The sequence below is a fragment of the Lissotriton helveticus genome, chromosome 10, assembly GCF_964261635.1.
Source record: "Lissotriton helveticus chromosome 10, aLisHel1.1, whole genome shotgun sequence".
NCBI lineage: Eukaryota > Metazoa > Chordata > Amphibia > Caudata > Salamandridae > Lissotriton > Lissotriton helveticus.
Window position 1 is genome coordinate 675,306,859 of NC_136071.1, and position 23,175 is coordinate 675,330,033.

Below are 23,175 nucleotides of genomic sequence, written 5' to 3' on the forward strand. Positions count from 1 at the left end.
GGTATTTGTAAAGCACAAACTACTCACCCCTATGGGGGAGTAGAGCTAGGGATCAAAGCGAGAGGCCTGTGCTGCAAAGTGAGATGGTCATGTGCGCTGGCCGCTGTGCCACATCTGTGCAAGTAGTGTCAGCATGTAGTTATAGCTACTTGAATGAACTTTTGTTTAGAACATTGTAGATTGTGTATAGTGCTTAGGTGGTGTTGTATAGGGAGTGCAAAGGTAAATCAATATGGTATTTGTAAAGCACAAACTACTCACCCCTATGGGGGAGTAGAGCTAGGGATCAAAGCGAGAGGCCTGTGCTGCAAAGTGAGATGGTCTGGCCGCTGCATCACAGCTGTGTCGAGAATAAATTTTGGCGAGGGTGTGGGAGTTGGCGTTATATGGACCTAAAATAGTTGTAAGTTATAGGGTGGCTCTAAAAAGAGCCCTTGTGTTCATTAGTTGGAGCTACATATAAGTGCAGATGCACAGCTTCAAGTTATTCAGGAAAACTCGGTTTCCCTGATCTGTGTAGTGTGCTCCATCACTTCTGTATATATGTGCCATATCAAAACGTATGTTGTTGTATATGGACCCCATTTTCTGGTCTCTGAGGTATGCAGAGACAGCTTAGTTGACTTTTTTCTGAGATTTTTGAATCTGAGGACAAAATTGTTTGGCCCATTTCCACTTCTGTCTTTGGCATATATTGGAATACACAAAGACAGTTTGAGGCAAAAGTAACATCAATTGTCCAAAGGTGTCCTTCATAAGCATTTCCAAACCTACCCCAGTCAAAGTGCCTAGGTCATTTCCACCACAGTGCACAATCATAAGGTCAGGGTGTTGGAGATGCAAACAGGTTTTAACCAAAGGCAATAATTGGTGGCACTTCAATCCTTTCTGTCCAAAACATTTAATGTCCAAATTTTTAAACCTAGATCCAAGCCAATACGTCTCTGTTCTGCATACCTCTTGCACCAGAAAACATAGCCATGTCCTACAATCCATACTAGCATTTTGAAGGTATGGCTGGAAGGTATGGAAAGATGTCCGTAGCTCATGCAGTTCCTTCGTAGAACAAGAGATATGTTTAAAGATGGAGAACTAGTTTCTTTTTGCATACAAAACAGTACCTGATTGGGAGATGAAAAGCATTTTTTTTTAAAAGTAGGGTACACATTCGTTTTGTGGAAAAGTATCTTTGTGATTGGTTAAGAAAAAGCAGTTTGCACGTGGAGTACATATTATAGGATAAAATGTGCTCAACTCAACCACACCTGCTACTTGCATTTGGAAGGCACTGTTTGAACTTAAAACAATCGTGAACTGTTAACCTGCACGTGCCGTTATATGTTCGAGAAAATGTTGCAAAAAAATATCGTTAGTTTTAAAACAATTTATGAACTTTTAACCTCCACGTGTTGTAGAGTGTTCTAGAAAGTGTGTTGATAGAATACATTGCATTTCTGACTTCGATGTATACTTGAATATTTAAATAACTATTTATATGGAAAAGTAGAAAGACCGTAATAGAGAGAAGTTTTGAAAGCTAAATGAATTAAGGAACTATTGTAATTTGTTCTTGATTACCTACTGGCGGTCTCCAGTAGGTAGTTATCACTGTTAACGGCCTGAAAGTGCGGTGTTGCTCATAGTGGCCTTGTGGTGATATGATATGGTGCTACACTCGAGTATGAAACCGAGAGTCTAAGCTGTGAGGTCATTGCTGTAAAGTGATGTGGTCTGGTGTTTTATAGCATACGTGTGCAAGTAGTGTTAATAGGCGTTTCTGCCATACAGGGAGTGGGAAGCAAACTACTGACTGCTACTGTGTGTTTATAGTATACTGGAAGCGGGAAGCCAAGTAGTTACGCCTACCGGTGTGAAGACTTGGGGATGAAACCAAGCTGATTGCTGTAAAGTGATGGACTCTGGGCACTGTAGGATACTAGCCGCTGTAGTATAAGTGTGTAAGTAGTGTTAGTATGTGTTTAAAAGTATATAGGGAGTGGGAAGCAAACTACTGATCCCTACTGGTGTGAAGACTCGGGGATTAAACCGTGAGCCTAAATTGGGAGCTCATTGCTGTAAAGTGATGTGCTATGGGCGCTGTAGCATACCTGTAGAAGAAGTGTTAGTTTACGTTTATACAATATAGGGAGTTGGCGGTGAAAGACTTACCCCTACCGGTCTCAAGACTCGTGGATGAAACCATGAGTTCATTGCTGTAAAGTCATGTGCTCTGTGTAGTATTCCATTGTAAGTCATAGTAGAATATTAGTATGTAATTCTACTAGAATCTAAGGGGCATATTATCAAGAAATGGCATTAAAATTATCGCCGCTTAAGTGGCAGGAAACTGCCGCTAAAATGGCGATAGTGGGCTTGATAATATGCCGTTGAGAATTCCAATAGAAGCCCATGTTAACACCAGAACATGGGCTTCTATTGGAATTCTCTATGGCATATTATCAAGCCCAATATCGCCGTCTTAGTGGCTAAAGCGGCGATAATTTTAACACCATTCCTTGATAATATGGCCCTCAGAATGTAATGTTAGAATGTAGGGCTGTCATGAGGGGAACCTTGCAGAGTTCGTACATGGTGCTGGTGCTTTGCTGTCTGCTCCTGTTGGCGGTTGTTTCAGGTGTTCTGGTGTGCACCTGGGCTTCTATGGGAATTCACAAGGGCATATTATCAACCCCTTATGGTCGCTATACCGGCAGTTTCCTGTCGCTTAAGTGGTGATAATGTTATCGCTGTTCTTTGATAATATAGTCCTACATTATTAGCTATGGGAAAATCGCTTGCATGCACCTGTGCACCCAGGGTGCTGCACCCCAACCCCTTCCCCCGCACTGTGCTCAATTGTAGGTCTTGCACACTGAGGCTTCACTGCTCACCTGCCACCACTGGTGTGTCCCACGATGTGTTGGTGCAAGCTCCTAGTCCGGGGTACGTTTGTATGGTAGACCAGGTCTCAGGACGGTGTCTTGATACCACGATGGAAGGTGTCAGAATGCCAGGACATAATTACGAGGTCAGCTCCAGCTCCGCCCTTCTTGTGCCAATCAATGCAATGTCTGCAAAGGGAGAAATAATTTAATGGTGGAAACGTCTGGAGGTAAATGAAGGTTTATTTCAAGCTTGATAGAAAATAGCAGTTGAGTGCATCCTTCGTTTTTGAAGTACGGTCTACCAACTGTTAGTGGTAATCGTGGTTCAAAGAGGAGTTGGAGTGCACGAGAATACACAAGGTTAAATATTAATATGTTATGCCAACGTTCACGTACAAAGGAACAGAGCGCATGCTAGAAGCATAATGTGCATGTGTAATGCAGTGGCGGGAGCCTGTGTGCATGTACACTTAGTAAGGAGCTACAGTGTCCTAAAAGCCAAGGCCATGTGTCTGTAGGGCAGCGCTGCCCGCTGGCTTAGGCCTACAGTATGGTCCAGCAGTCCTGAAAATTAGAATGAAGTGACTGAATGAGGTCAGAGATCACATCATTACGTACGGCAACATCGCTTTTTCGCACATGCGCACTCAGGGTAATGCACCCCTCCCACCGAACCACCCTCAACAGGTATCTGTAGGGCAGCGCTGCCCATAGGCTCAGGCCTACCTTATGGTACAGCAGGTCTTTGAAATGAGACAGAGATGTGACTGAATGAGGTCAAAGATCAAATCATGACACATGGCAATATCGCTTAGTCGCATGTGAGCAGTCTGGCTGATGCAACCCACCCCTCCCGCAGCACCACGCTGAAGAGGTGTCTATAGGGCAGCGCTGCCCGCTGGCACAGGCCTACAGTACGGGCCAGCAGGTCTTTAAAATGAGACAGAGATGAGACTGAATGAGGTCAGAGATCACATCATTACCATCGGCAATATTGTTTGTTTGCACCTGCGCAGCCAGGCTGAAGCACCCAACCCCTCTCGCCACACCGCGCTCAATTGGAGGCCCTGTGCACCCAGGCCACTCTGCTTACCTGCTGTCATTGTTGTGTGAGCAAACATTACGGGCAGCATTGCTCACAATTCAGATGGAGTGTTGATTGCAGGAGAGTGTACACCTCATGGATCCCTTTCATAGACGACGGGCAGTAGGGCTCACAATTTAGAGCCTGTGTTGATTGCCAGGATGGTGTACACCTCATGGATCCATTTTTTTTTTTTTTTTTTTTATTGCGCATTGTGAAATGCGAGGTGGATGCGGCATATCATTTGAGGTAGTGTGAAAGAAGAGGGACATGTGGCGTTGTGGTTATTCTATTTATACGTAAGCAAAGTGGGCTGCGATTGCGTACACTAGGCCAGCGTAGGGGTGTGAATAATTATCCCTGGGACTTGGGCGTTGTTCAGTTCCTGCCTGGCGAGGAAGTGTACTTACGTGTGTTTCTTTTGCAGTTTTGACCTCGCAGAGTGTGCAATTTAGATTAGTGTAACATGTGTCGGGAGGTCGGAAACTATCATTAATGAGCATGTGATCTAGGATGTGCAGTCTGCCCGTGGCTGATGATACTCCTTAGAGCCACCAATACCCAGGCCGAAAGGCAGCACAATAATGTGCACACACACACACACCAGGGGCATCGTGTAACAGTTATTTGTTTTTTGATGGAACGTTTGAGATGCATGGCAATCACACGTGGAAGGCTAATGGACAGAGCATGAAAATTGGTCAAGATGATGTTGTGTGCAGTATAATATATGTGTATACAGGAAAACACTTTTCACAAAAGCTTTCTAAGCAGAAGAGGTGTCTCCCATCAAACGCTGTAGAGGGAATGAGTAAAATGGGTGGGGTCGTACAACTGTTACAAAGGAAAATGTTATGAACCAATCAAATGCTTTTTTTTAAGGTCACATGGCAATCGGGTACCAAGCGCGCAAAGAGGCCGCACCCAAGGTGATTTTGACAAAATATATTTATCATAATATAAGTTTATTACAGTTAGAAATATGTAAATGTTTAAAATAATTTAGATTTTTGCGTGCTCTCATATACTGTTTAAAGTTATTTAGATATACTTTTGGGACAAAAAAAGGGAATTGCGTACCCGGCGCGATACTATACGTTTGTGACGTAACCCAGGGCCTAGCAGCATGTACTCATCGAATACGCAACTCCCAGCAGGCGTGACTCCATACGTACATGACTTAACTCGTGGCTTGGTTCTGCGTACCCGACGGATACCAAAGTAGTACCTGGGGTGACTTCATGTGTTTATGATGTTACGCGGGATGCAGTGCCAAGAACTCGCAGGATACGAAACGCGCATCATTTACGAGTTTAGCAATGTGGCGGTTAGGATTTGTATCGTGATGGAGCTTGGTACGCTACCGGTATGGGAGTGCAGTTTTCTCCCCCCCCCCAAAAAAAATAAATACATATTTTTTTGGGATGATATAAAACATGACATGATTTTTAGAGTTAAAAAAAGAAGTAGAATAGAGTTCCAAATTATTTAAAAACATAATTGAAAAAATATAGGTTTTTATAAACATTAAAATATGAAATTAACTTCTAAAATACCTTTGAAATTCACTGGAAAAAACATAGGTTTTACAGACGTTATAGTTCGGAATTAGCATTTAAAAAACTTTAGAACTTCACTAAAAAACATAGGTTTCAGGGACGTTCTAGTTAGTTGAACATTTGACTCATTTGACAGGTTTTTTAAATGCTAATTCCTAACTGTAACGTCTGTAAAACCTATGTTTTTTTCAGTGAATATATATATATTCACTCAAAAAAACATAGGTTTCAGGCAGGTTATAGTTAGGAATTATCATTTAAAAAACCTTAGAAATTCATTGAAAAAACCATTGGTTTCAGGGACATTCAAGTTAGTTGTACATTTTCCTCATTTGACAGGTTTTTTAAATGCTAATTCCTAACTATAACGTCTGTAAAACCTAAGTGTGGAAGGGTATACTCAGATGTGAGTCCCTTGCTCACTGCACCATCAGGATTCAAGCAAGCCGGGCCGAAGACGGCTGTAATGCCAGAAACCGGTCCCCGGAAGCTTGTTTCCTTTCCAGTGAAAAATTGGCTTGGTAGTTTGGTCTGCCCTGTTCCCATGATGCACTGGGCCAGGGACAGACTAATTTGCATATAGCCAGGTTCTGAACTGGGATGGTGCAGTGAGCTAAAAAACGGTGATGGATCAAGCCCTGATCTGTTGACTGGGTAGGAGTGTTCTTATTAACTCAGATACTCTGTCCATCACCACCCCCTTTTTGAAAATATGGTACAGTATAATTGGCAGAGATATTTTTAACAAGTACTGGAATTCCTCAAATTAACTTCCATCGGATGTTCGACCGAGAGGATATACTGGTCAGAAAATTGATCTGGGTGGTTTTATGTCGGCTGATATTAAATTTAAACATAGGAACATTAAAGGCAAAATCTATATTGCATCTAAAGGAGCTTCTATCCTAAGTTGGCCACATCAACACGAATTGGGAATTAAATTGGATCCCAATGCTTCTCCACCAGTCTATTTAGTACCTCCCACTGATAATGAGTTCACTGTCCAGATTAAAAGCAAGTTTCCTAACATTTTTTCTGATACCCTGGGGGAATTTGTAAATTTCAAAAACAAAATTATTTTAAAGGAAAGTGCGACACCAGTTCGACATAAAGTTAGAAATGTACCTTTAGCATACCGAGACAAATTGAAAACTATGTTGTTGGACTTAGTGACTAGAGGAATTATTGAACCAACTGAGTCCTCTCCCTGGGTTTCTCCAGTAGTTTTATCTATTAAAAGCAACGGCGAACTTCGTCTATGTGTTGACCTCCGCAGTTTGAACAGTGAAATTTGGGTTGATAGACATCCGCTACCCCATATTCATGAACTGATTTCTACACGTTCTGGCGCTTGTGTCTTTTCAACCTTAGACTTAGCTAGTGCTTATCACCAAGTGCTACTACATGAACATTCCAAGTTTCTGACCACTTTTATTACACCAGAGGGCATATTTCAATTTCGACGCATGCCATTTGGTTTAGCCAGTGCGGCGTCTGTATTTCAAAGACTTATGAAAGATGTTTTGGAGGGTTGTGATAACGCCATTGCCTTCCAGGATGATATTTTAATATATGGTAAACATTTTGAAGATCATGACAAGAACCTGGATAAAGTACTAAAATCTGTTCAAGAAAAAGGTTTGACTTTGAAATTTCCCAAATGTAAATTTAGACAGAGCACGGTAGAATATTTGGGACATGAAATTTCTGCTCAAGGCATCAAACCCAAACATAATCCTATTCAGAACATAACTAAGGCACCAGCACCTAGTAGTAAAGAACAATTGGTGTCATTTTTGGGTCTTACGGAGTTTTATAGGAAATTTGTACAAGATTACTCTTCTAAGGTTCATCCCCTAAGGTTACTGTTAAAAAAAGACGCAAAATTCGTTTGGAACAATGAACAACAGATAGCTTTTGAATTACTCAAGAAAGAGATTGTAAATGCTCCTTTTTTAAGACCTTTTGATTTGGGTAAAGAATGCATTGTGTGTGTTGATGCAAGTAATGTTGGTCTTGGTTCTGTGCTAATGCAAAAGAATATGGGTGAAGAATATGTAGTTTCATACGCATCTCGGACTCTTCGGGGTGCAGAGTTCAATTATTCCACCATTGAGAAGGAACTTTTGGCTTGCACTTGGGCGGTCGAACATTTTAGACAGTTTCTTTGGGGAACGAAATTTCGTTTACGAACTGACCACAAACCTTTGATAAACATGTTAGCTGCTGGTGGTGGTCGTACTTTGACAGCACGTTTGGCACGCTTAGCTGCCAAACTACAGGAATTTCAATGCATAGTAGAATATGTACCTGGCCGCCTAAATGTTCATGCAGATTGCATGTCTAGATTGCCTTGTGTTGTTTCAGGGGTAATTGCCAACATTTCTCGGGATGTTGATGTTGTTTTAACCATTGATGATGTTAATGATGTAAAGTGTAATATGTCATCCACTGTTATCTCAGAACCTGATTGGAGAGATGCCATGTGTAAGGATGTTTGCCTGTCCAATGTGGTGGACTTTTTGAAACATGGGTGGCCTGAAGAAAGAAAACTTTCTGGTGATGTTTTGTCTTTTAGTAAAATAAAAGAGGAACTCATGTTTGATCAGGGTTTTGTAACTAGAGGAGATAAGATAGTCCCTCCTTATGATTTGAAAAAAAAAAAAATTATGACACATGAAGGCCACATGGGCATGTCTAACACTAAAAGAAGAATCCTCGAATTCTACTGGTGGCCTGGTATTGATAGAATGGTTGACAAATGGGTCAGTTCATGTTCTCCTTGTGCCAATAGTGATAAGTCAGTTAAACCTTTGGCTGCGGAAATGGATATTTCTCCTATTGAGAATACAATGTGTCCTTGGAAGAAACTTGGGATTGATATTATTGGTCCTCTTGATTTATCAGATAATAAGACTGTTTTCATCCTAGTATTGATTGACTACTTCTCTAAATGGCCAGAGTTGAAAGTGGTGGACAAAGTTGGTTCTTCTCAGGTAGTTGAATATTTTGTAGGGAGGGAATTCCAGTTGAGTTAGTAACGGATAATGGTCCACAATTTATTAGTAGTGAGTTTTCTTCTTTCCTTGATAGGTGTGGTGTAGTACATAAAAGGGTGTCTAATTACAATCCTCAGGCCAATGGTCAAACGGAACGCTTCAATAGAGTTATTAAGGAATCCATTCAACTCGCTGTTAAAAGCAAGTTAGATTGGAAAAAAACTCTTTGTGCGTCTCTTCTATCGTACCGTACTTCGCCTAACTCAGTTACAGGTATTTCCCCGTTTGAACTGTTAAAAGGTAGAAAACCTGGTTCTAAGCTGTTACCTTGGTGGATGAAGATGAAGATTCCTCGTGAATCTTATGTCGATCCATCCAAGATTAGAAACAAGGTTTTGAAATATCAAGAAAAGATGAAGTGTTCCTCTGGTCGTTTAAGTGATCATAGATCAGGGATTAAAGTTGGTGACCTTGTGAGAGTCAAATTTGGAAGAACTTCTGGTTCTAAGTGGAACAAATGGTCTGATCCTTGTAAAGTTACAGAAGTTTTCAGCAAAGCTGTTAGAGTAGAAGGTGGTAAAGTGTGGAACTTTCGTAGAGTTTCTTTGTGCAGAGCTATTAATTCTAAAATGAGTTCTCTACTCTCTTCATCTCAGTCTAATAGTAATTCTTATCCGGCTCTGTTGGACACGTTTGGGGGTGATCTACAAAGTTCAACTAGGAATAACGATGAGTTATTTTCAAACGTATTGGATTCTTTTGGACAAGAGTCTTTAGGATCTGATGTAATGTGTGATAATCATACTCAACAATGTGTTTCTAATAGTCATGCTCCCAACTACAATGTAGATAAGTTGAATGTACAACCTAGCGATGTTCCCTTAAGGAAAAGTTCTCGTATCAAACATACTCCTGTTAAATTACGTGATTTTATTCATAAATTTTTTTTGTTTGTTTTTTTTGTTTTGTTTTTAAGGGGGAAGGTGTGTAGTATCCCTTTTAGATTACATCATTAGAATTGTTATGTTTCTTCTGTATGTTCTACATTCTGTATGAGGGAGTTGCTCAGATCTCCTGACATTCCTATCTTGGTGGTTGTACAAGCTGTTATCTCCTGAGAATAAATTACTTCTACTTCAAGATTGGTTTCCTGTATACATCATAAATAAATTTGCTATTGTACTAAGAAGAGACTGAGTATTAAGTGGCTTTTTGTATTGTTTGTGTTGGGTTTGCTGTCTTAGCATTGTTTTTTGCAAATAATACATCTCCTCTTTCAGATTTATGATCTGTTTACTTTAAATAACGAGATTTACATCAAATGAGAGTTTAAATTGTGTCAGGGACCATTTTGTTTCTATATCTACATAATTAGACTTGAAAAAACAATATACAACCCCTCTCAAAAGGGCCTTATAAGGATCATCATAATAAAAATATTTTTGCCCCAGGGTTTTAGGGCGTACAAAACCAAAAGCCACGTAATCTATGAGGTTTCATGTAATACAATATGTTTTACAGCCATTAAAACAGGGCAATATCAATCTAGCACTACCAGAGAATTATCTTTAACAAATAAATTTCAGAGTAAATAAGGCAGGCCTACTGCCCTTGTCATAACTTTTCACACGAAACAGATCACATAAATTGCATTGGACAAATCTATTACCAGTGAACCAATCTAGCCTGTAGCCTTTATCGTTGATGAGTCACCATATCCAACTCTGGCTTAGTGTATTGAGTGCAATATTTCCCACAAGGCCTCAATCAGACTACACTCATTAAATTAGAAATATATACTACATTATAGTTGGTATAACAAAATCCTATCTCCAACAAAGGGTTCTAACAAGGATCATTACTAGACACGGCTGGCTCTAGGGCAGTGCGACCGCACTGGACACTGACTTTGGGTGGTGGCATCCTGTTTGCAAGTATATTATGGTCTGAAGAGCACCTGCTGTGGCATTCCTGACCACCAGAAATTCCCAGGCAACAATAAAAATGTCAACTTAACTGGTGAGTAATGATCTTCCTGGAGAGAGATCAGAGGTTTCTATAGTGGGTAAGGTATCCCAGGGGCTTAATATGCCTGCTGCAAAGGTTGTGAACCAGGCAGACCACAAAGTACATATAATGCAAATGGTTCAGTCGGTTACTGCTTTTGTCTGACAGACCCTTTTGTTACTTCTAGTTAAAATCCTTCCATTGAGCAGTGAGCTATTAACCATCTTCAAAGAGCTGTCAACATTTCACGCCGAGGATACGTTACGACCTCGACATCATCGTTCTCAATTGCATCATTATGAATATTATGCAGAGTTCATAGAATACAAATATCTGCAACAGTATTCGCTCTACCTTAGGGTATGGAGTCCTGCGATGCATTATTTTATGACTGCTTGGGATTCTTCCCCTACAAACATTTTTTCTAGATGGAACCACATTGAAAAGGCCACTAGCATTTGTGATCTTTGTAAGGGAGGAGTGCAAGATCGTATGCCCAAATCTGACATTAGTCGAGGCCAGACACCAGTACTTAAAGCGAATTCAAACCAGATGCAATATTACTTCAGTAAAAGGCCTTATTTTGCTTCTTAAATTGCCGAATGATGAATTTGTGTCTCATAATTTGTTTTCATTTCTAAAAACTTTTAAAAAATTGTATTGAAATGACAAACTTATTAATGTTCAAAACAAGTGCATTCTCAGTAGAGAACTAAATCAAATAAAAAACTTCAAATAGCTGTATGCAAACTACACAATATAGATTACAGCATTATGATTTTTTCCCCAGTCTTTCATTATACTAATTAGGAAAATATGGTTAATTAGGGTAGAAATCAAATATTATTATTAAAGAGAACCCTCAACCATGGGGGTATGTTTTAAATTCTGTGTTTGTGCTTCTCCAGACCAAGGACTCAAACTATCCTGCCTACCAGTATGGATGATATGTGACTCCTACACCTTGTAGTCCTCTGCATTATGTACCATTTCCTATACTGTGATTTACACTCCTATGATTGATTGTCTCTATAGTGTTTATGATGTAAAGTGCTCTGACACACTACACTGGTATGAGGGGCAGCTGCGCTATAAAACAAATTAAATGCATTTTAGAAAGAGCAGTTATGGATACTTGCGGGCACTGTTAAAAGGTGGTAATAAGGGAATTTGTGGGATTGGTGGTCATTGGGGGGAGCCAACAAAACTGGGCACCACCAGTGCTAAATCCGGCTCTGTTGCCATGCAAATGCTCTCTAATCCCAGCTTTTGTCAGGGCAGGTAACCAACACAAAATTCCTTCTCTACTGTGACATTCCTTGTAACAAAATATCTAGCCACAGGCTTTAATAAAGAGTAATATCAATCCACCCTTAAATGCCTATTGACTTTTACAGCGTTTCACCATGAATATGTTAAACCTACTGCCTTTATTGCATCTTTTTATAATAAACAGATCAGGCTGAAAGCCTTGGGCATTACCTCAGACCTCCTTTAATTAGCATACGCTTTCTCAAAAGGCTAAAGGAGCAATGCAAGTACACTTTATCATGGAAGGCACATAACTTCTGCCTGCAATCAAATGCTGTACTCAAAGAAAAGAAGTGTGAGAGGAGTCAAAGCTGCCTTTGAAGTAGTACATCTGATTGCTCTTTTTCTGGTGATCACATAAGGTAGAACGACAGCTGCTCTGTATAACCAGAACTAAAAATGAATACTTTAACTGCTGTCTTCCATAGCAGCCATGTTTGACACCCTCTTCTGTGTTTTAAACAGCAAGCACAGCAAACTCCTGCTTGGACAAAACAGGTAGACCGCAGAGGCGTAGCAAGGGGGTGCGAGGGAGGTTGCGGTCCACCCCGGGCGCATGGGCGTCCGCAGACATTTTTCCAGGGGAGGGCAAAATGTTAACGTCTCCCCATTGTTTTTCTGAGTGTTTTTTCCATTCTCCTGCTTTTGTCCCATTTTTTACTGCTTCCTACTTCCATTTTTCGGAGTATTTTCTCATGCTTTTGCTTTATTTTTACTGATTTTTCCTTCCTTTCCACTCCCCCCATTTTTCTGACTGCTTTCTCCTGCATTTGACATGTTTTTTAATGCTTTTTCCTTAATCTCCCCCATTGTTCTGACTGTTTTTTCCTGCTTTTGCCTTGTTTTCTTTACTGCTTTTTCCTTCCTCGCCACCCCCCCATTTTTCTGACTCTTTCTGCCCTGATTTTTACCTTCCTCTCCTAAAAGTCTCCTTCTGTTTTCCACCACGTTTCAGAAATGAAACAAAACCTGGCAGGGTTTGCTGTAAAATATACGGGCTGTCAAAAAGCCCTAAAACTTCAAGTTTTAAATATTTTTAAATTAATCTATTGTTAGATCTGAACATCTAGCGCAGGACAGAGAGGATGCTTCTCTCTCTGAACTCTCTCTCCGTCTGACTGGAGGAGCCTGCGCAGTGTGCACTTGCTGGGGGCTAAGCAGGGCGGGGCAGATCAGAGTTGGACCATGATTGGTCCAGCTCTCGATTTGCATTATGTCAGGCAAATAGACGATGTGGTAGTCCGCTATCATTGGTAGCGCTCAGCTACCCAATGACAGTGCTGCCTGCCTCGCCTGCCTGCCTGCAATGCCGCCTGAGCCTTCTGGTGGCTGTCCCATGTGATTGGTAGATGAGTGCTATGCTAAATGTCATTGGTAGTACCATAGGGCTCAGCTACCAATGACATGAGTCATGTGACGCTCATCACAACCTGGCATGGCACAGGGCTCGCAAAATGGCACCCGCGGCCCGCACCTCCCGGCAGTATTAGCAGGGCCGTACAGTGTGTGACTCACTGTCTGATGACTACTTACAGCCCGGGGTCCAAGACGGTAACTATTCGCACTCCAGCAGCCCGGTGTGTCACTGCTAAGCTGCTGGAGTGCCAGCGTTACAAACAAGCATTTGCAATCCAATAGGTCTCGCATTTACGTAAGTTTCAGCTATTGACATTGCAAATAACAATACCTTTTATTTTTGCTTTTAAAACATATTTAAAACATAAATATAAGGCATTGTCGTTTGCAGTGCCAATAGCTTAAACTCGCGTAAAGCGAGACCTATTGCATTGCAAATGCTTGTATTTTGGTAGACACAGGGACATTAAATGATTTACCCAAAATCCCAGGATGTTTAAGCTTCCCGCTAGACTTGAACCTGGTACCCCAACTTCAAAGTCAGCCTTAGACTGCCCTAGCAATCTGCTGCACCCATAAAAGATCCAAGAATCAGCTTTCCTTATGATGCTGCTTCGCTGGCTTTCCAATGGCATGAACATTATTTTTAACCTTTATCTATACATACTTAAGACAGACAACCATTGCCAGTGGAAAACTTTACATGAGTTATAGTGCTGCGTTGTTGATCCATCACTAATAGTTAAAGTAAACCAAGTACGGTGGTAACGCTAGTTTGAACCCTTTAAGCAATGTAAGAAGTTGGAAGAACCTTGCTAAGTTGCTCTAATAACTATGGATGTAACTTTCAAAATTGTTGGTGTGGGGGAGGGTAACCAGACATTTTAGAATGAAAGGCCCAGACAAGGTACTATGCAAGTCAATGAGGAGACCTGAGGCCAGTCTGTGGCCAGAAAGAAGTTGAGCGCTTTCCATCTAGAGAACGTGCAGGAATTTTAAATACGGAAATCCATGCGTTACTGATGCCAGGTTCAGGGTTCAGATAAAATAGTTATATTGTGGGACACCCTCTAAATGTGAATTATGGCTGCATTTCCCCTCTGAATTACTTTGCAGCCTCCTGCCTCCTCAGGGACGCAACACGTCTCCATCGATTTGAGTGAGTCTTAAAACAAGAAACACTGCAGGCATCGCTTTAACGACGTCCTGAACCTAATGCCATGACAACACTTCAAAACGGAAGGCTTGCTCTGTCCTTGCAGCTAAAAATCCTAAAGCCGTACTTTTACAACATACCTGTTATGGCCACGGCAAAGGAAGAGAGAAACTGATATATTTTCTTTTGTTTGTAGAATTATATAGTACAAACTCGTCCCAAAGGTATTGGAGCACTTTATATGGGCACCAGTTACGTTTAACAAAGACACCTTCGTTTTTGTAGACACGGCGAGATGAAGTGATTTGCCTACAATCACATGATGCTGAACTGACGCCCAGGCTCGAACCTGGTTCTCCAGAGCCAAATTCGGCATCTCTGGCTGTAAGGTTGCATCCTCTCCCTGTGTGCCCATGTTAAACGTCTTGGACTCAGAGGCAGGCGTGGGGTCGCAGTAAATGAGTAAAGTTAGAGACATAGCGACATGATAGCTTATCCAAAGCAAAGACAGCATAGAGCACAAGAGAAGGCACTACAAAAAGAAAGCCCGCAAGTGGTGCACGCGCTGCAGAGATACTAGAAGAATTTAAGGAATGCAGCAGGCACAGTGCGGGCCGTTGCTCGCTCCCTTGCTCCCTAGGCCAGGGGAGAGAGAAGGTGGGACATACACCCACCTTTAGCCAATTGCGTGCTGTCTTTCTTAGAAAGATGCACGCAAAGGTCAATAGCCTGTGAGCACAAAAGAAATACACGAACGAGCGTGTGGTCCCAGTTAGAAGTCCTTACTAGAAACCTTGCAGAGCAGCGTATGCGCCCTGGCTCAGGCGAGACCTAAAAAGAATGGCACTCGGCTACCGCCCGCACACCAGTAGTACGGCGCGCGGTACAGCCGCCCGGCCGCCCTTATTTTTGGTAACATCTCACTCCAGCATCCCAGTGTGTCACTGGGCTGCTGGAGTGCCAATGTTACAAAAAGAATGACGCATGGCCGTCGCCCACACCACTCTATGCAGTGTCGGCACCACTCGTTATCGAAATAAAAGAAAGCGAGGAATCGCTGCAACTTGGCTTAATATGTCATCGACCCACACAAAATCGATACAAAGTCACATTTTATAAAATGATCTTCCCCCGACTACGACCCATGGAGATAAAGCAAAATGTAGGTTTGTAATGTTGAATGTGCTGTAAAATGCCCACTTTTAAAAGCAACAGTCTGAAATACCTTCAAATATTCAACATATATTGTGGAATAAAAGTCTCTGTACAAGAAAGTACATTTCGGAGGACAATTTCCTGAAGGAAAAACTTGCATAAAAAACCTCTCTATACAATCAAAAGGCACTATGCATGTATTACACTCACTCCGCTGTTTCAGGTAGAGGTATCTACATTTATGCTCCCAGCCGAAGGAAACTTTTTTCAAACAGTGTTGGAAGGTTGCACTGTCCTTTGTATAGAAATACAAGTTGCGAGTAGCCCGGTGGCAGAGGGCTAGCGCGAGGCTGCGAGCGCATTTGTTTTAAAATACCTTATCTTCTTCTCTGCTGAATACAAGCAGTCCCTCGTCCCGCTGATTACGAGCGGCTGGCTTGTTTTTGATTTTTAATCCGCCTCCCAACCCGCCCTGCTGACTCCGCCCACCCCCCTCGCCATCCGCCTACTTAGGCTTCTCATTCCCTCGCCTCAGTGTTGCGAGTAGCCCGGTGGCAGAGGGCTAGCGCGAGGCTGCGAGCGCATTTGTTTTAAAATATCTTATCTTCTTCTCTGCTGAATACAAGCAGTCCCTCGTCCCACTGATTACGAGCGGCTGGCTTGTTTTTGATTTTTAATCCGCCTCCCAACCCGCCCTGCAGACTCCGCCCACCCCCCTCGCCATCCGCCTACTTAGGCTTCTCTTTCCCTCGCCTCAGTGTTGCGAGTAGCCCGGTGGCAGAGGGCTAGCGCGAGGCTGCGAGCGCATTTGTTTTAAAATATCTTATCTTCTTCTCTGCTGAATACAAGCAGTCCCTCGTCCCGCTGATTACGAGCGGCTGGCTTGTTTTTGATTTTTAATCCGCCTCCCAACCCGCCCTGCTGACTCCGCCCACCCCCCTCGCCATCCGCCTACTTAGGCTTCTCTTTCCCTCGCCTCAGTGTTGCGAGTAGCCCGGTGGCAGAGGGCTAGCGCGAGGCTGCGAGCGCATTTGTTTTAAAATATCTTATCTTCTTCTCTGCTGAATACAAGCAGTCCCTCGTCCCGCTGATTACGAGCGGCTGGCTTGTTTTCGATTTTTAATCCGCCTCCCAACCCGCCCTGCTGACTCCGCCCACCCCCCTCGTCATCCGCCTACTTAAACGCTCCCCATGCGTCAGCGCAGCGGACGAGCGCAGCGGGCGCGCCGGCTCCGCGCCGGAGTCGCGCCAGAGTTAAGCCCGTCTGCGCCCGTCCGGGGCTAGGGGCACGGGACGCTGTCCGTCCAATCATGTATTCTCCCTCCCAGCTTTGTTCCTACTGGGCTCCTGGGGACATCGATCCCCTTATAGCAGCCCGTCTGAAGCATCTAGGTCTGCTCTCTTCCTCTTCTCGATTACCCCCTGAGATAGCAGCCTCTCCAGTCCTACCCCCTAACACGACTCTCCCTGTTCCCTTATCATCTTTGGTCCCCCCTGACCCGGTATTCAGTACCTCTGCTACGCTTCTAAACACCAGGTCTGCGGTCACACATCAGTATGAACTTTTCGATTATATCGATTCTCACGATCCAGACCTTTTATTTTTAACCGAAACTTGGTTCAAGGATGACTCCCTACCTAATGTGCTGGCCGCCCTACCATCCACCCACTCGGTCATCCGAGCGGACCGCTCTGATGGCAGGCGGGGCGGAGGAGTGGCCTTATTCGCTCGCACTAATTTTAATTTTCAGATTCTCCCTTCCCCTCCTATGCCTGACATAGACTATCTTTTAGCTTGTTCGACCTCACATCAGGCCCCCTTCACTTTCGTTTTAATTTACCGTCCCCCCCAGCTCACCCCTTCTTTCCTTCCTAGCATTCAGACTCTCTTGGCTACCCTGGTGATTAATAACTCATCAGTATTAGTCCTGGGGGATCTTAACTTTTGGCCCAATGACCCTGCTGAGAGCCCTCAATCTAGGGAGTTTACCAACCTTATGACCAGTTTAAACTTTTCATCTCTGGTTCATAGTCCGACTCACACACGTGGCCATGTACTAGATCAAATTTGGGTACTAAATATCCCATCCACACCCCCCATAATAGCCCCCTGTTCCTGGTCGGATCACTCCACCATCACTTTCTCCCTGGCCTTAGCCCCCTTGACCAAACCCCAACTTCCCAAGAACACCTGGGTTAGGAAATGGGGGAAAACTGACATGCCTTCCCTTCTCTCTACCCTGGCCAAAACTAGCCCTGAGCTAGCTGGCCTTACAGCCAATTCCCAGCTGTCCGCTATCGACAACTGGTTGACCTTGGCAGGCGATGAGTTTGCCCCCTTAAGGCGACTCACAGTCAGGCAAGCCCATGCAGCCAACCGTTGGTTCACCTTGGATCTAAAAGAAAAGAAACTGGCTGCACGGAGGGCCGAGCGAGCTTGGCGCAGAACTTATAGTCCCGAGCTAAAGACAGTCTACCTCTCTGTTCTACAAATTTACAAAAAGGGCATCCTTGATGCTAAAACAGAGTTCTACACGGGTAGGGTAATGGCAGCAGAGTCTCATTCGAAAGAAATATTCTCGACTGTCCATGAACTCGCATCTTCTGGCAGAGCTACAGCCTCTATTCCTCCCTCCCAGTCCCTCTGTAACTCACTCAATGAGTTCTTTATTGATAAAGTCGCAAAAATTAAACTCAACATTTCCCCTCCTTCCCCTACATTTATAAACCCCTCCCCACCCCTCACGGTTCCCAAACTGCTTTCTTTTCCTTTGTTGACCACTGACACTCTCCCCCCGCTGTTGGTCCGAGTCAAATCAGGATCTCCTCTGGACTTCGCCCCGGCCCATATCCTTAGGGAAATTTACTTAAACTGTCCTACTCCGCCCCTGACCCTCCTCAATGACTCACTTATATCAGGCACCGTTCCCAGCCTATATAAATCAGCGGTTGTCGTCCCAATCCTAAAAAAACCCGGCGTCGATTCATCTTCCCCCTCCAACTATCGTCCTATCTCCCTTTTGCCCTACCTAGCTAAAATTCTCGAGACTCACGTCACGACTACCCTGAGTGCCCACATAGAGGCAAATCATTGCCTCTCCTCCTGCCAAGCTGGGTTCAGGCCCCTGCACTCTACGGAGAAGGTGGTAATCTCGGTAATGGACAGGCTACGGGAGGGTATTGATACCAACGTACCACAAGCCCTGATACTTTTAGATCTGTCCGTCGCTTTTGACACGGTGGACCATTCCATCCTCCTCAACCGTGTCAGGGCGGCGGGCATAGAAGGCCTGGCCCTCTCGTGGCTTGAGTCCTTCTTAGCTGGGAGAACCCAAGCGGTCCACCTGGCCGGCTTCGCTGCGGCCTCCCGCAAGGTGGCGTGCGGGGTCCCTCAGGGATCGTCACTTTCCCCCCTTTTATTTAATTTATGCATCTACCCCCTCATTTTTATGTTACAGCAGCTGGAGGTCACGGTGTTTAATTATGCCGATGACCTCCAGCTAATTTTTAACCTCTCCCACTCTCCTTCATCTGCCCAGAATGTCCAGTCAGTCATGACGCTTGTTCAGGATTGGATGAACTGCAACCACCTCAAACTCAATCCAGACAAGACCGAGTTGGTCTTGACCGGAGGTGGTTGCAGTCCATGGTCTCCTTCCTTCTGGCCCCCCTCACTTGGTGCCCCCCCACTCCCTGTCTCCAAAGTTAAAACCCTTGGGATTTTCTTGGATTCACAACTCTCTATCCATTCACATATTGGTTCAGTCGTCTCTTCTTGTTTTTTCTCCCTAAGGATAATTAGGAAAGTCTCTCGTTTCTTTTCTCTCCCTGCTCTGAAAATCATTGTCATTGCCATGGTACTGTCCCGTATCGATTATGGCAATGCAATCTACAATGGGGCTCCAGCCTACGCGATTCACCGTTTGCAGCTGGTGCAGAATCAGGCTGCCCGCCTGATTCATGGCCTCCCCAAGTATCATCGGGCCACTCCACTACTTAAAGCTCTACACTGGCTGCCGGTGCGAGAGCGTGCCCTTTTTAAACTTGGTTGCCTTACTTTTCAGGCTAGGTCAGGCACTGCCCCATAATTCATATGTTCTGCCATTGTGCCTTACCTCCCAAGCAGAGAACTACGCTCCTCTCACATGGCCCTCTTAGTCACCCCCCGTTTTAAAAAACAGAGGGCGGGTGGAGCAAGGTTCGCTGTTCTGGCCCCAGCATTCTGGAATTCTCTCCCTGCCGCCCTCCGCACAACGCCCTCTTATACTCAATTTCGGAGGGATCTTAAAACCCTCTTATTTGCGCAAGCTTACTCGGTCTAACCCCCTCCAACTGCTGCCGTCTACTACAATCTAAATAGCGCCATGAAACCGCTGGGTATAAGTGCGCTGTATAAATGTTTTTAAATTCAAAAAATTAAATTCAAATTCAAATAAATAAGTTTGCTGTGGCTTGCATGGGTGGTTCATTTATTTTCTACCCATAAGTAAAGTAAGTTAATAATATTAAATGTTATTTCTCGCGTCACTGCCAAATTAAACGAAAATCATTCAATTACTATTCTTTCAGAAATAGGCACTTATTGCATCATTTTTATCATTAGGGGCTTGCCATAAGTTCAAAGTTCAGATATTGTTTGTCACATACATCTTTTCCTTTCTGTAATATTGCAAGGTGTAATAAAAAATACTCTTACAAATCACCCATTATACACGTTTACCTTGTGAGGCTCGAATTTTGTATGTTTTGGGCAATTATACTCCGAAGTGATAGAGCCTATACAAATAAAAAAGGAAAAGTTCCAAAACCCCTTTCATTTAATCGTCCGTTTGTACAAATTCAAAAACATGGGTACGTGTGACCTCAGAATAATCATATTGTCATTAATAGGCTTCTATGTCAAACAGTAGGAGGTTTGGAAAATGTCCTTGATCAATAGAATTATTTATAGAGTTTGATGAAATGTTTCCACTCCATTGGCTGGAAAGAAATAACTAAAAAAAGAGAAAGCAGATAAAACATCCTGGCAGTAGTGGAGCCCGAGTCACTTCAAACTGCGAAAAGGTTGGACAAATAAAAAGTAGCGGGAGCGCAGCTCATTTCATTTTCACGTCAGTGTCACTGAGTCTCGATAGTAAGGAAGCGAAAATATACCTTAGATGCATCGGTCGGAATTGGGGTTTTGATGTTACTTTTATTTCCGTCAAATTAAATTTAGCCACGTAAAATGCAGTTTCTAAGAGGTGGACATAACAGATGCAACTATGACTATGTCAAATTTTATGTCCGTTAATTTACTGATGAGGAAGGTCGAGGTGCCCTGGCAAATTTCACCTCTAGTAAGCATAGAATACCAGTGAAGTGACTCCTTGAGCTCCGGGGGTATTATAGGTAGTTGCCTGGCAATCAAGTGCCCAGGTTGTGTCATCCAAAGGACACTTAATGTTGTTACATAACCATGTAAAGTGCCAGCCCAAACATAACCAACATTTCGGATAGATGCACCTGTATGGCCCGCACCCGATCAGAGATCCAGGGGGGGGCAAGCGCCCCTCCTTGCCCCCCCCCCCCCCGCGGACGCCCATGCCCGGGGGGCACGCACGAGTATTGGGGCAGCGCCCCCCCTCTTACCTGTAGTCACGTGGTGGGGACAACGCTGGCTCGCCAGGACCCCGCCCCAAACCCCCTGCTCTTCATGAGGCCATCGGGCGGCAAACGTAGTGACCACCACCGGCCGCACAACAGCTAACTATGCACTGGTAGACTATTTTATCCTGCAACCCCAATGACAATAGAGCCTACCACACAAGCATTGGGCTAGAATACACACATCATCTATGACAGCTGTATACCTTTATTCATGTACCGATCATAAAGCCTGCAAATTCACACACCAGAACAGACCCTCTAATTCCTGTAATATATATATAACTGAATTGTTATCAATGATGCCAACGTGCTCTTACTCCAACCGTTTAAAAGGACTTTCCGGGCAGTTAAGAATGTTGTGGAATTTACCAGTTTTATATTAGAAATAGACCTTAATTGGTTTTCATGTGAAGTAATCAGCAAGGGAGCGATTTTTTGAAAGGGTTAATTTCTTGTAAGCTTCCGAGTCAAGTCATTTGTAAACATGACCGAAGCAAATGGGAATCAATGAGCAGATTGAGAAAAGGTCTAAACTTAGAAAAATCAATGAGCATAAAGAGTAAGGAAAGAGCTGAAATGAACGCACATCTATCAGCCAGGGCTGTGCTTCAAAGGGGCCTCATAGCAAATTCCCAAAACACACCGCACTCTCACACAAAGAATCGTTTCTGTATAAAAGTCCCTTATATTATAGATCCCTATGGCTGTTTCCAATCTGACAGAATTAAGGGCATTTTTATTTTGAGCTTTCACGTGTATGGCCCTGACACACAGGTTTGCTTGTCTATGGTATAGGCGAGCATTTAATAGCTAATTCTTGCATTTCATCGTCATCATAACATGCATATTTCGGAAGTAAATCTATCAAATATACAGTTTTCACTCACACACACACACATTTATGTGCTGCGCAGAGCCACACTAAAAGGGAATTACAGGATGTACTATTAGAGGCTCTCACAGAGCCTCTGGCAATGCGGGGAGCTAGGTAAAGCAGGTGGCAGGATGCCTTGTATTGTATTTTTTAAAGTATTGGGATGGTGTTAGAACTTTTTTGTAGTATGTGTGTGTGTGTGTGGGTACAAAGGCACAGAGCTGTGGCAAGAAGGTAGCTTTGCCATACAACATTATTCATTTTTATATGCAGACTTTCCATCTAGACTGCTTCTTACTTGATTCGTTTTAGTATTCACAATAAGTTATGTTATGTAATGTTACTAGCCCATCAAAGCATAATTCTACCATTTGTGTTTGTTTTCAGAGCCTTCTGGACACCTTTTATGGATCTAGGATTCTCCATGATGAGATGCAATGTGGTCTGGGGTAAATGAATGTGGATAGTAAATATCTGCATTTTCAATGTGCTATTTAGAAACGTTGTTATTGGTTAATGGTACAAAATAGTCCGGGGCTGTTCACGAAGGTAACTTACACCTGTGAGTAAGTTACTACAAATGTAAGTAATTTAACTACTTTTGGTTATTCACCATTTACAAGCATAAAGTTACAAAAAATGTAGATTTACAAGTCTCTACCCCCTGCAACAGGGCGTGAAACCAAATGTATTAGTGTAAGCTGCTATTGCCAAAAAGAAGTGCTGTAAACCATTTTAGGACACTATTGTAATTTCCCGAATCATGCCCTTATATAGGTATAAATCACCATATCCTTATATAGTCATAGAAATCATAACCATATTAGGCATAGCTCATGCAGTCCAAATACGGCAGAGCTACTTCCACCAGTTCCGAAAATCTACAACGATTTCTTCGAAAACTCTGTTTCAGCAGCTAGGGACTTTCCCTTGCTCGAGAACTGACTTGTCCAAGAACTCATGGAGTTTTCAAAGAACCAAGAGTCTTTAATGACGTTATTATGTCCACCTTTACGTCAAACTCGGCAACTTCAAGGTATAAATATACCCACACTTGCCATAGCAAACACACGGTGGTTTGGAGCAGTTCGACTATTTACTTGCCCAACGCATCCTACTACAGCAAGTGCCGAATAAAGC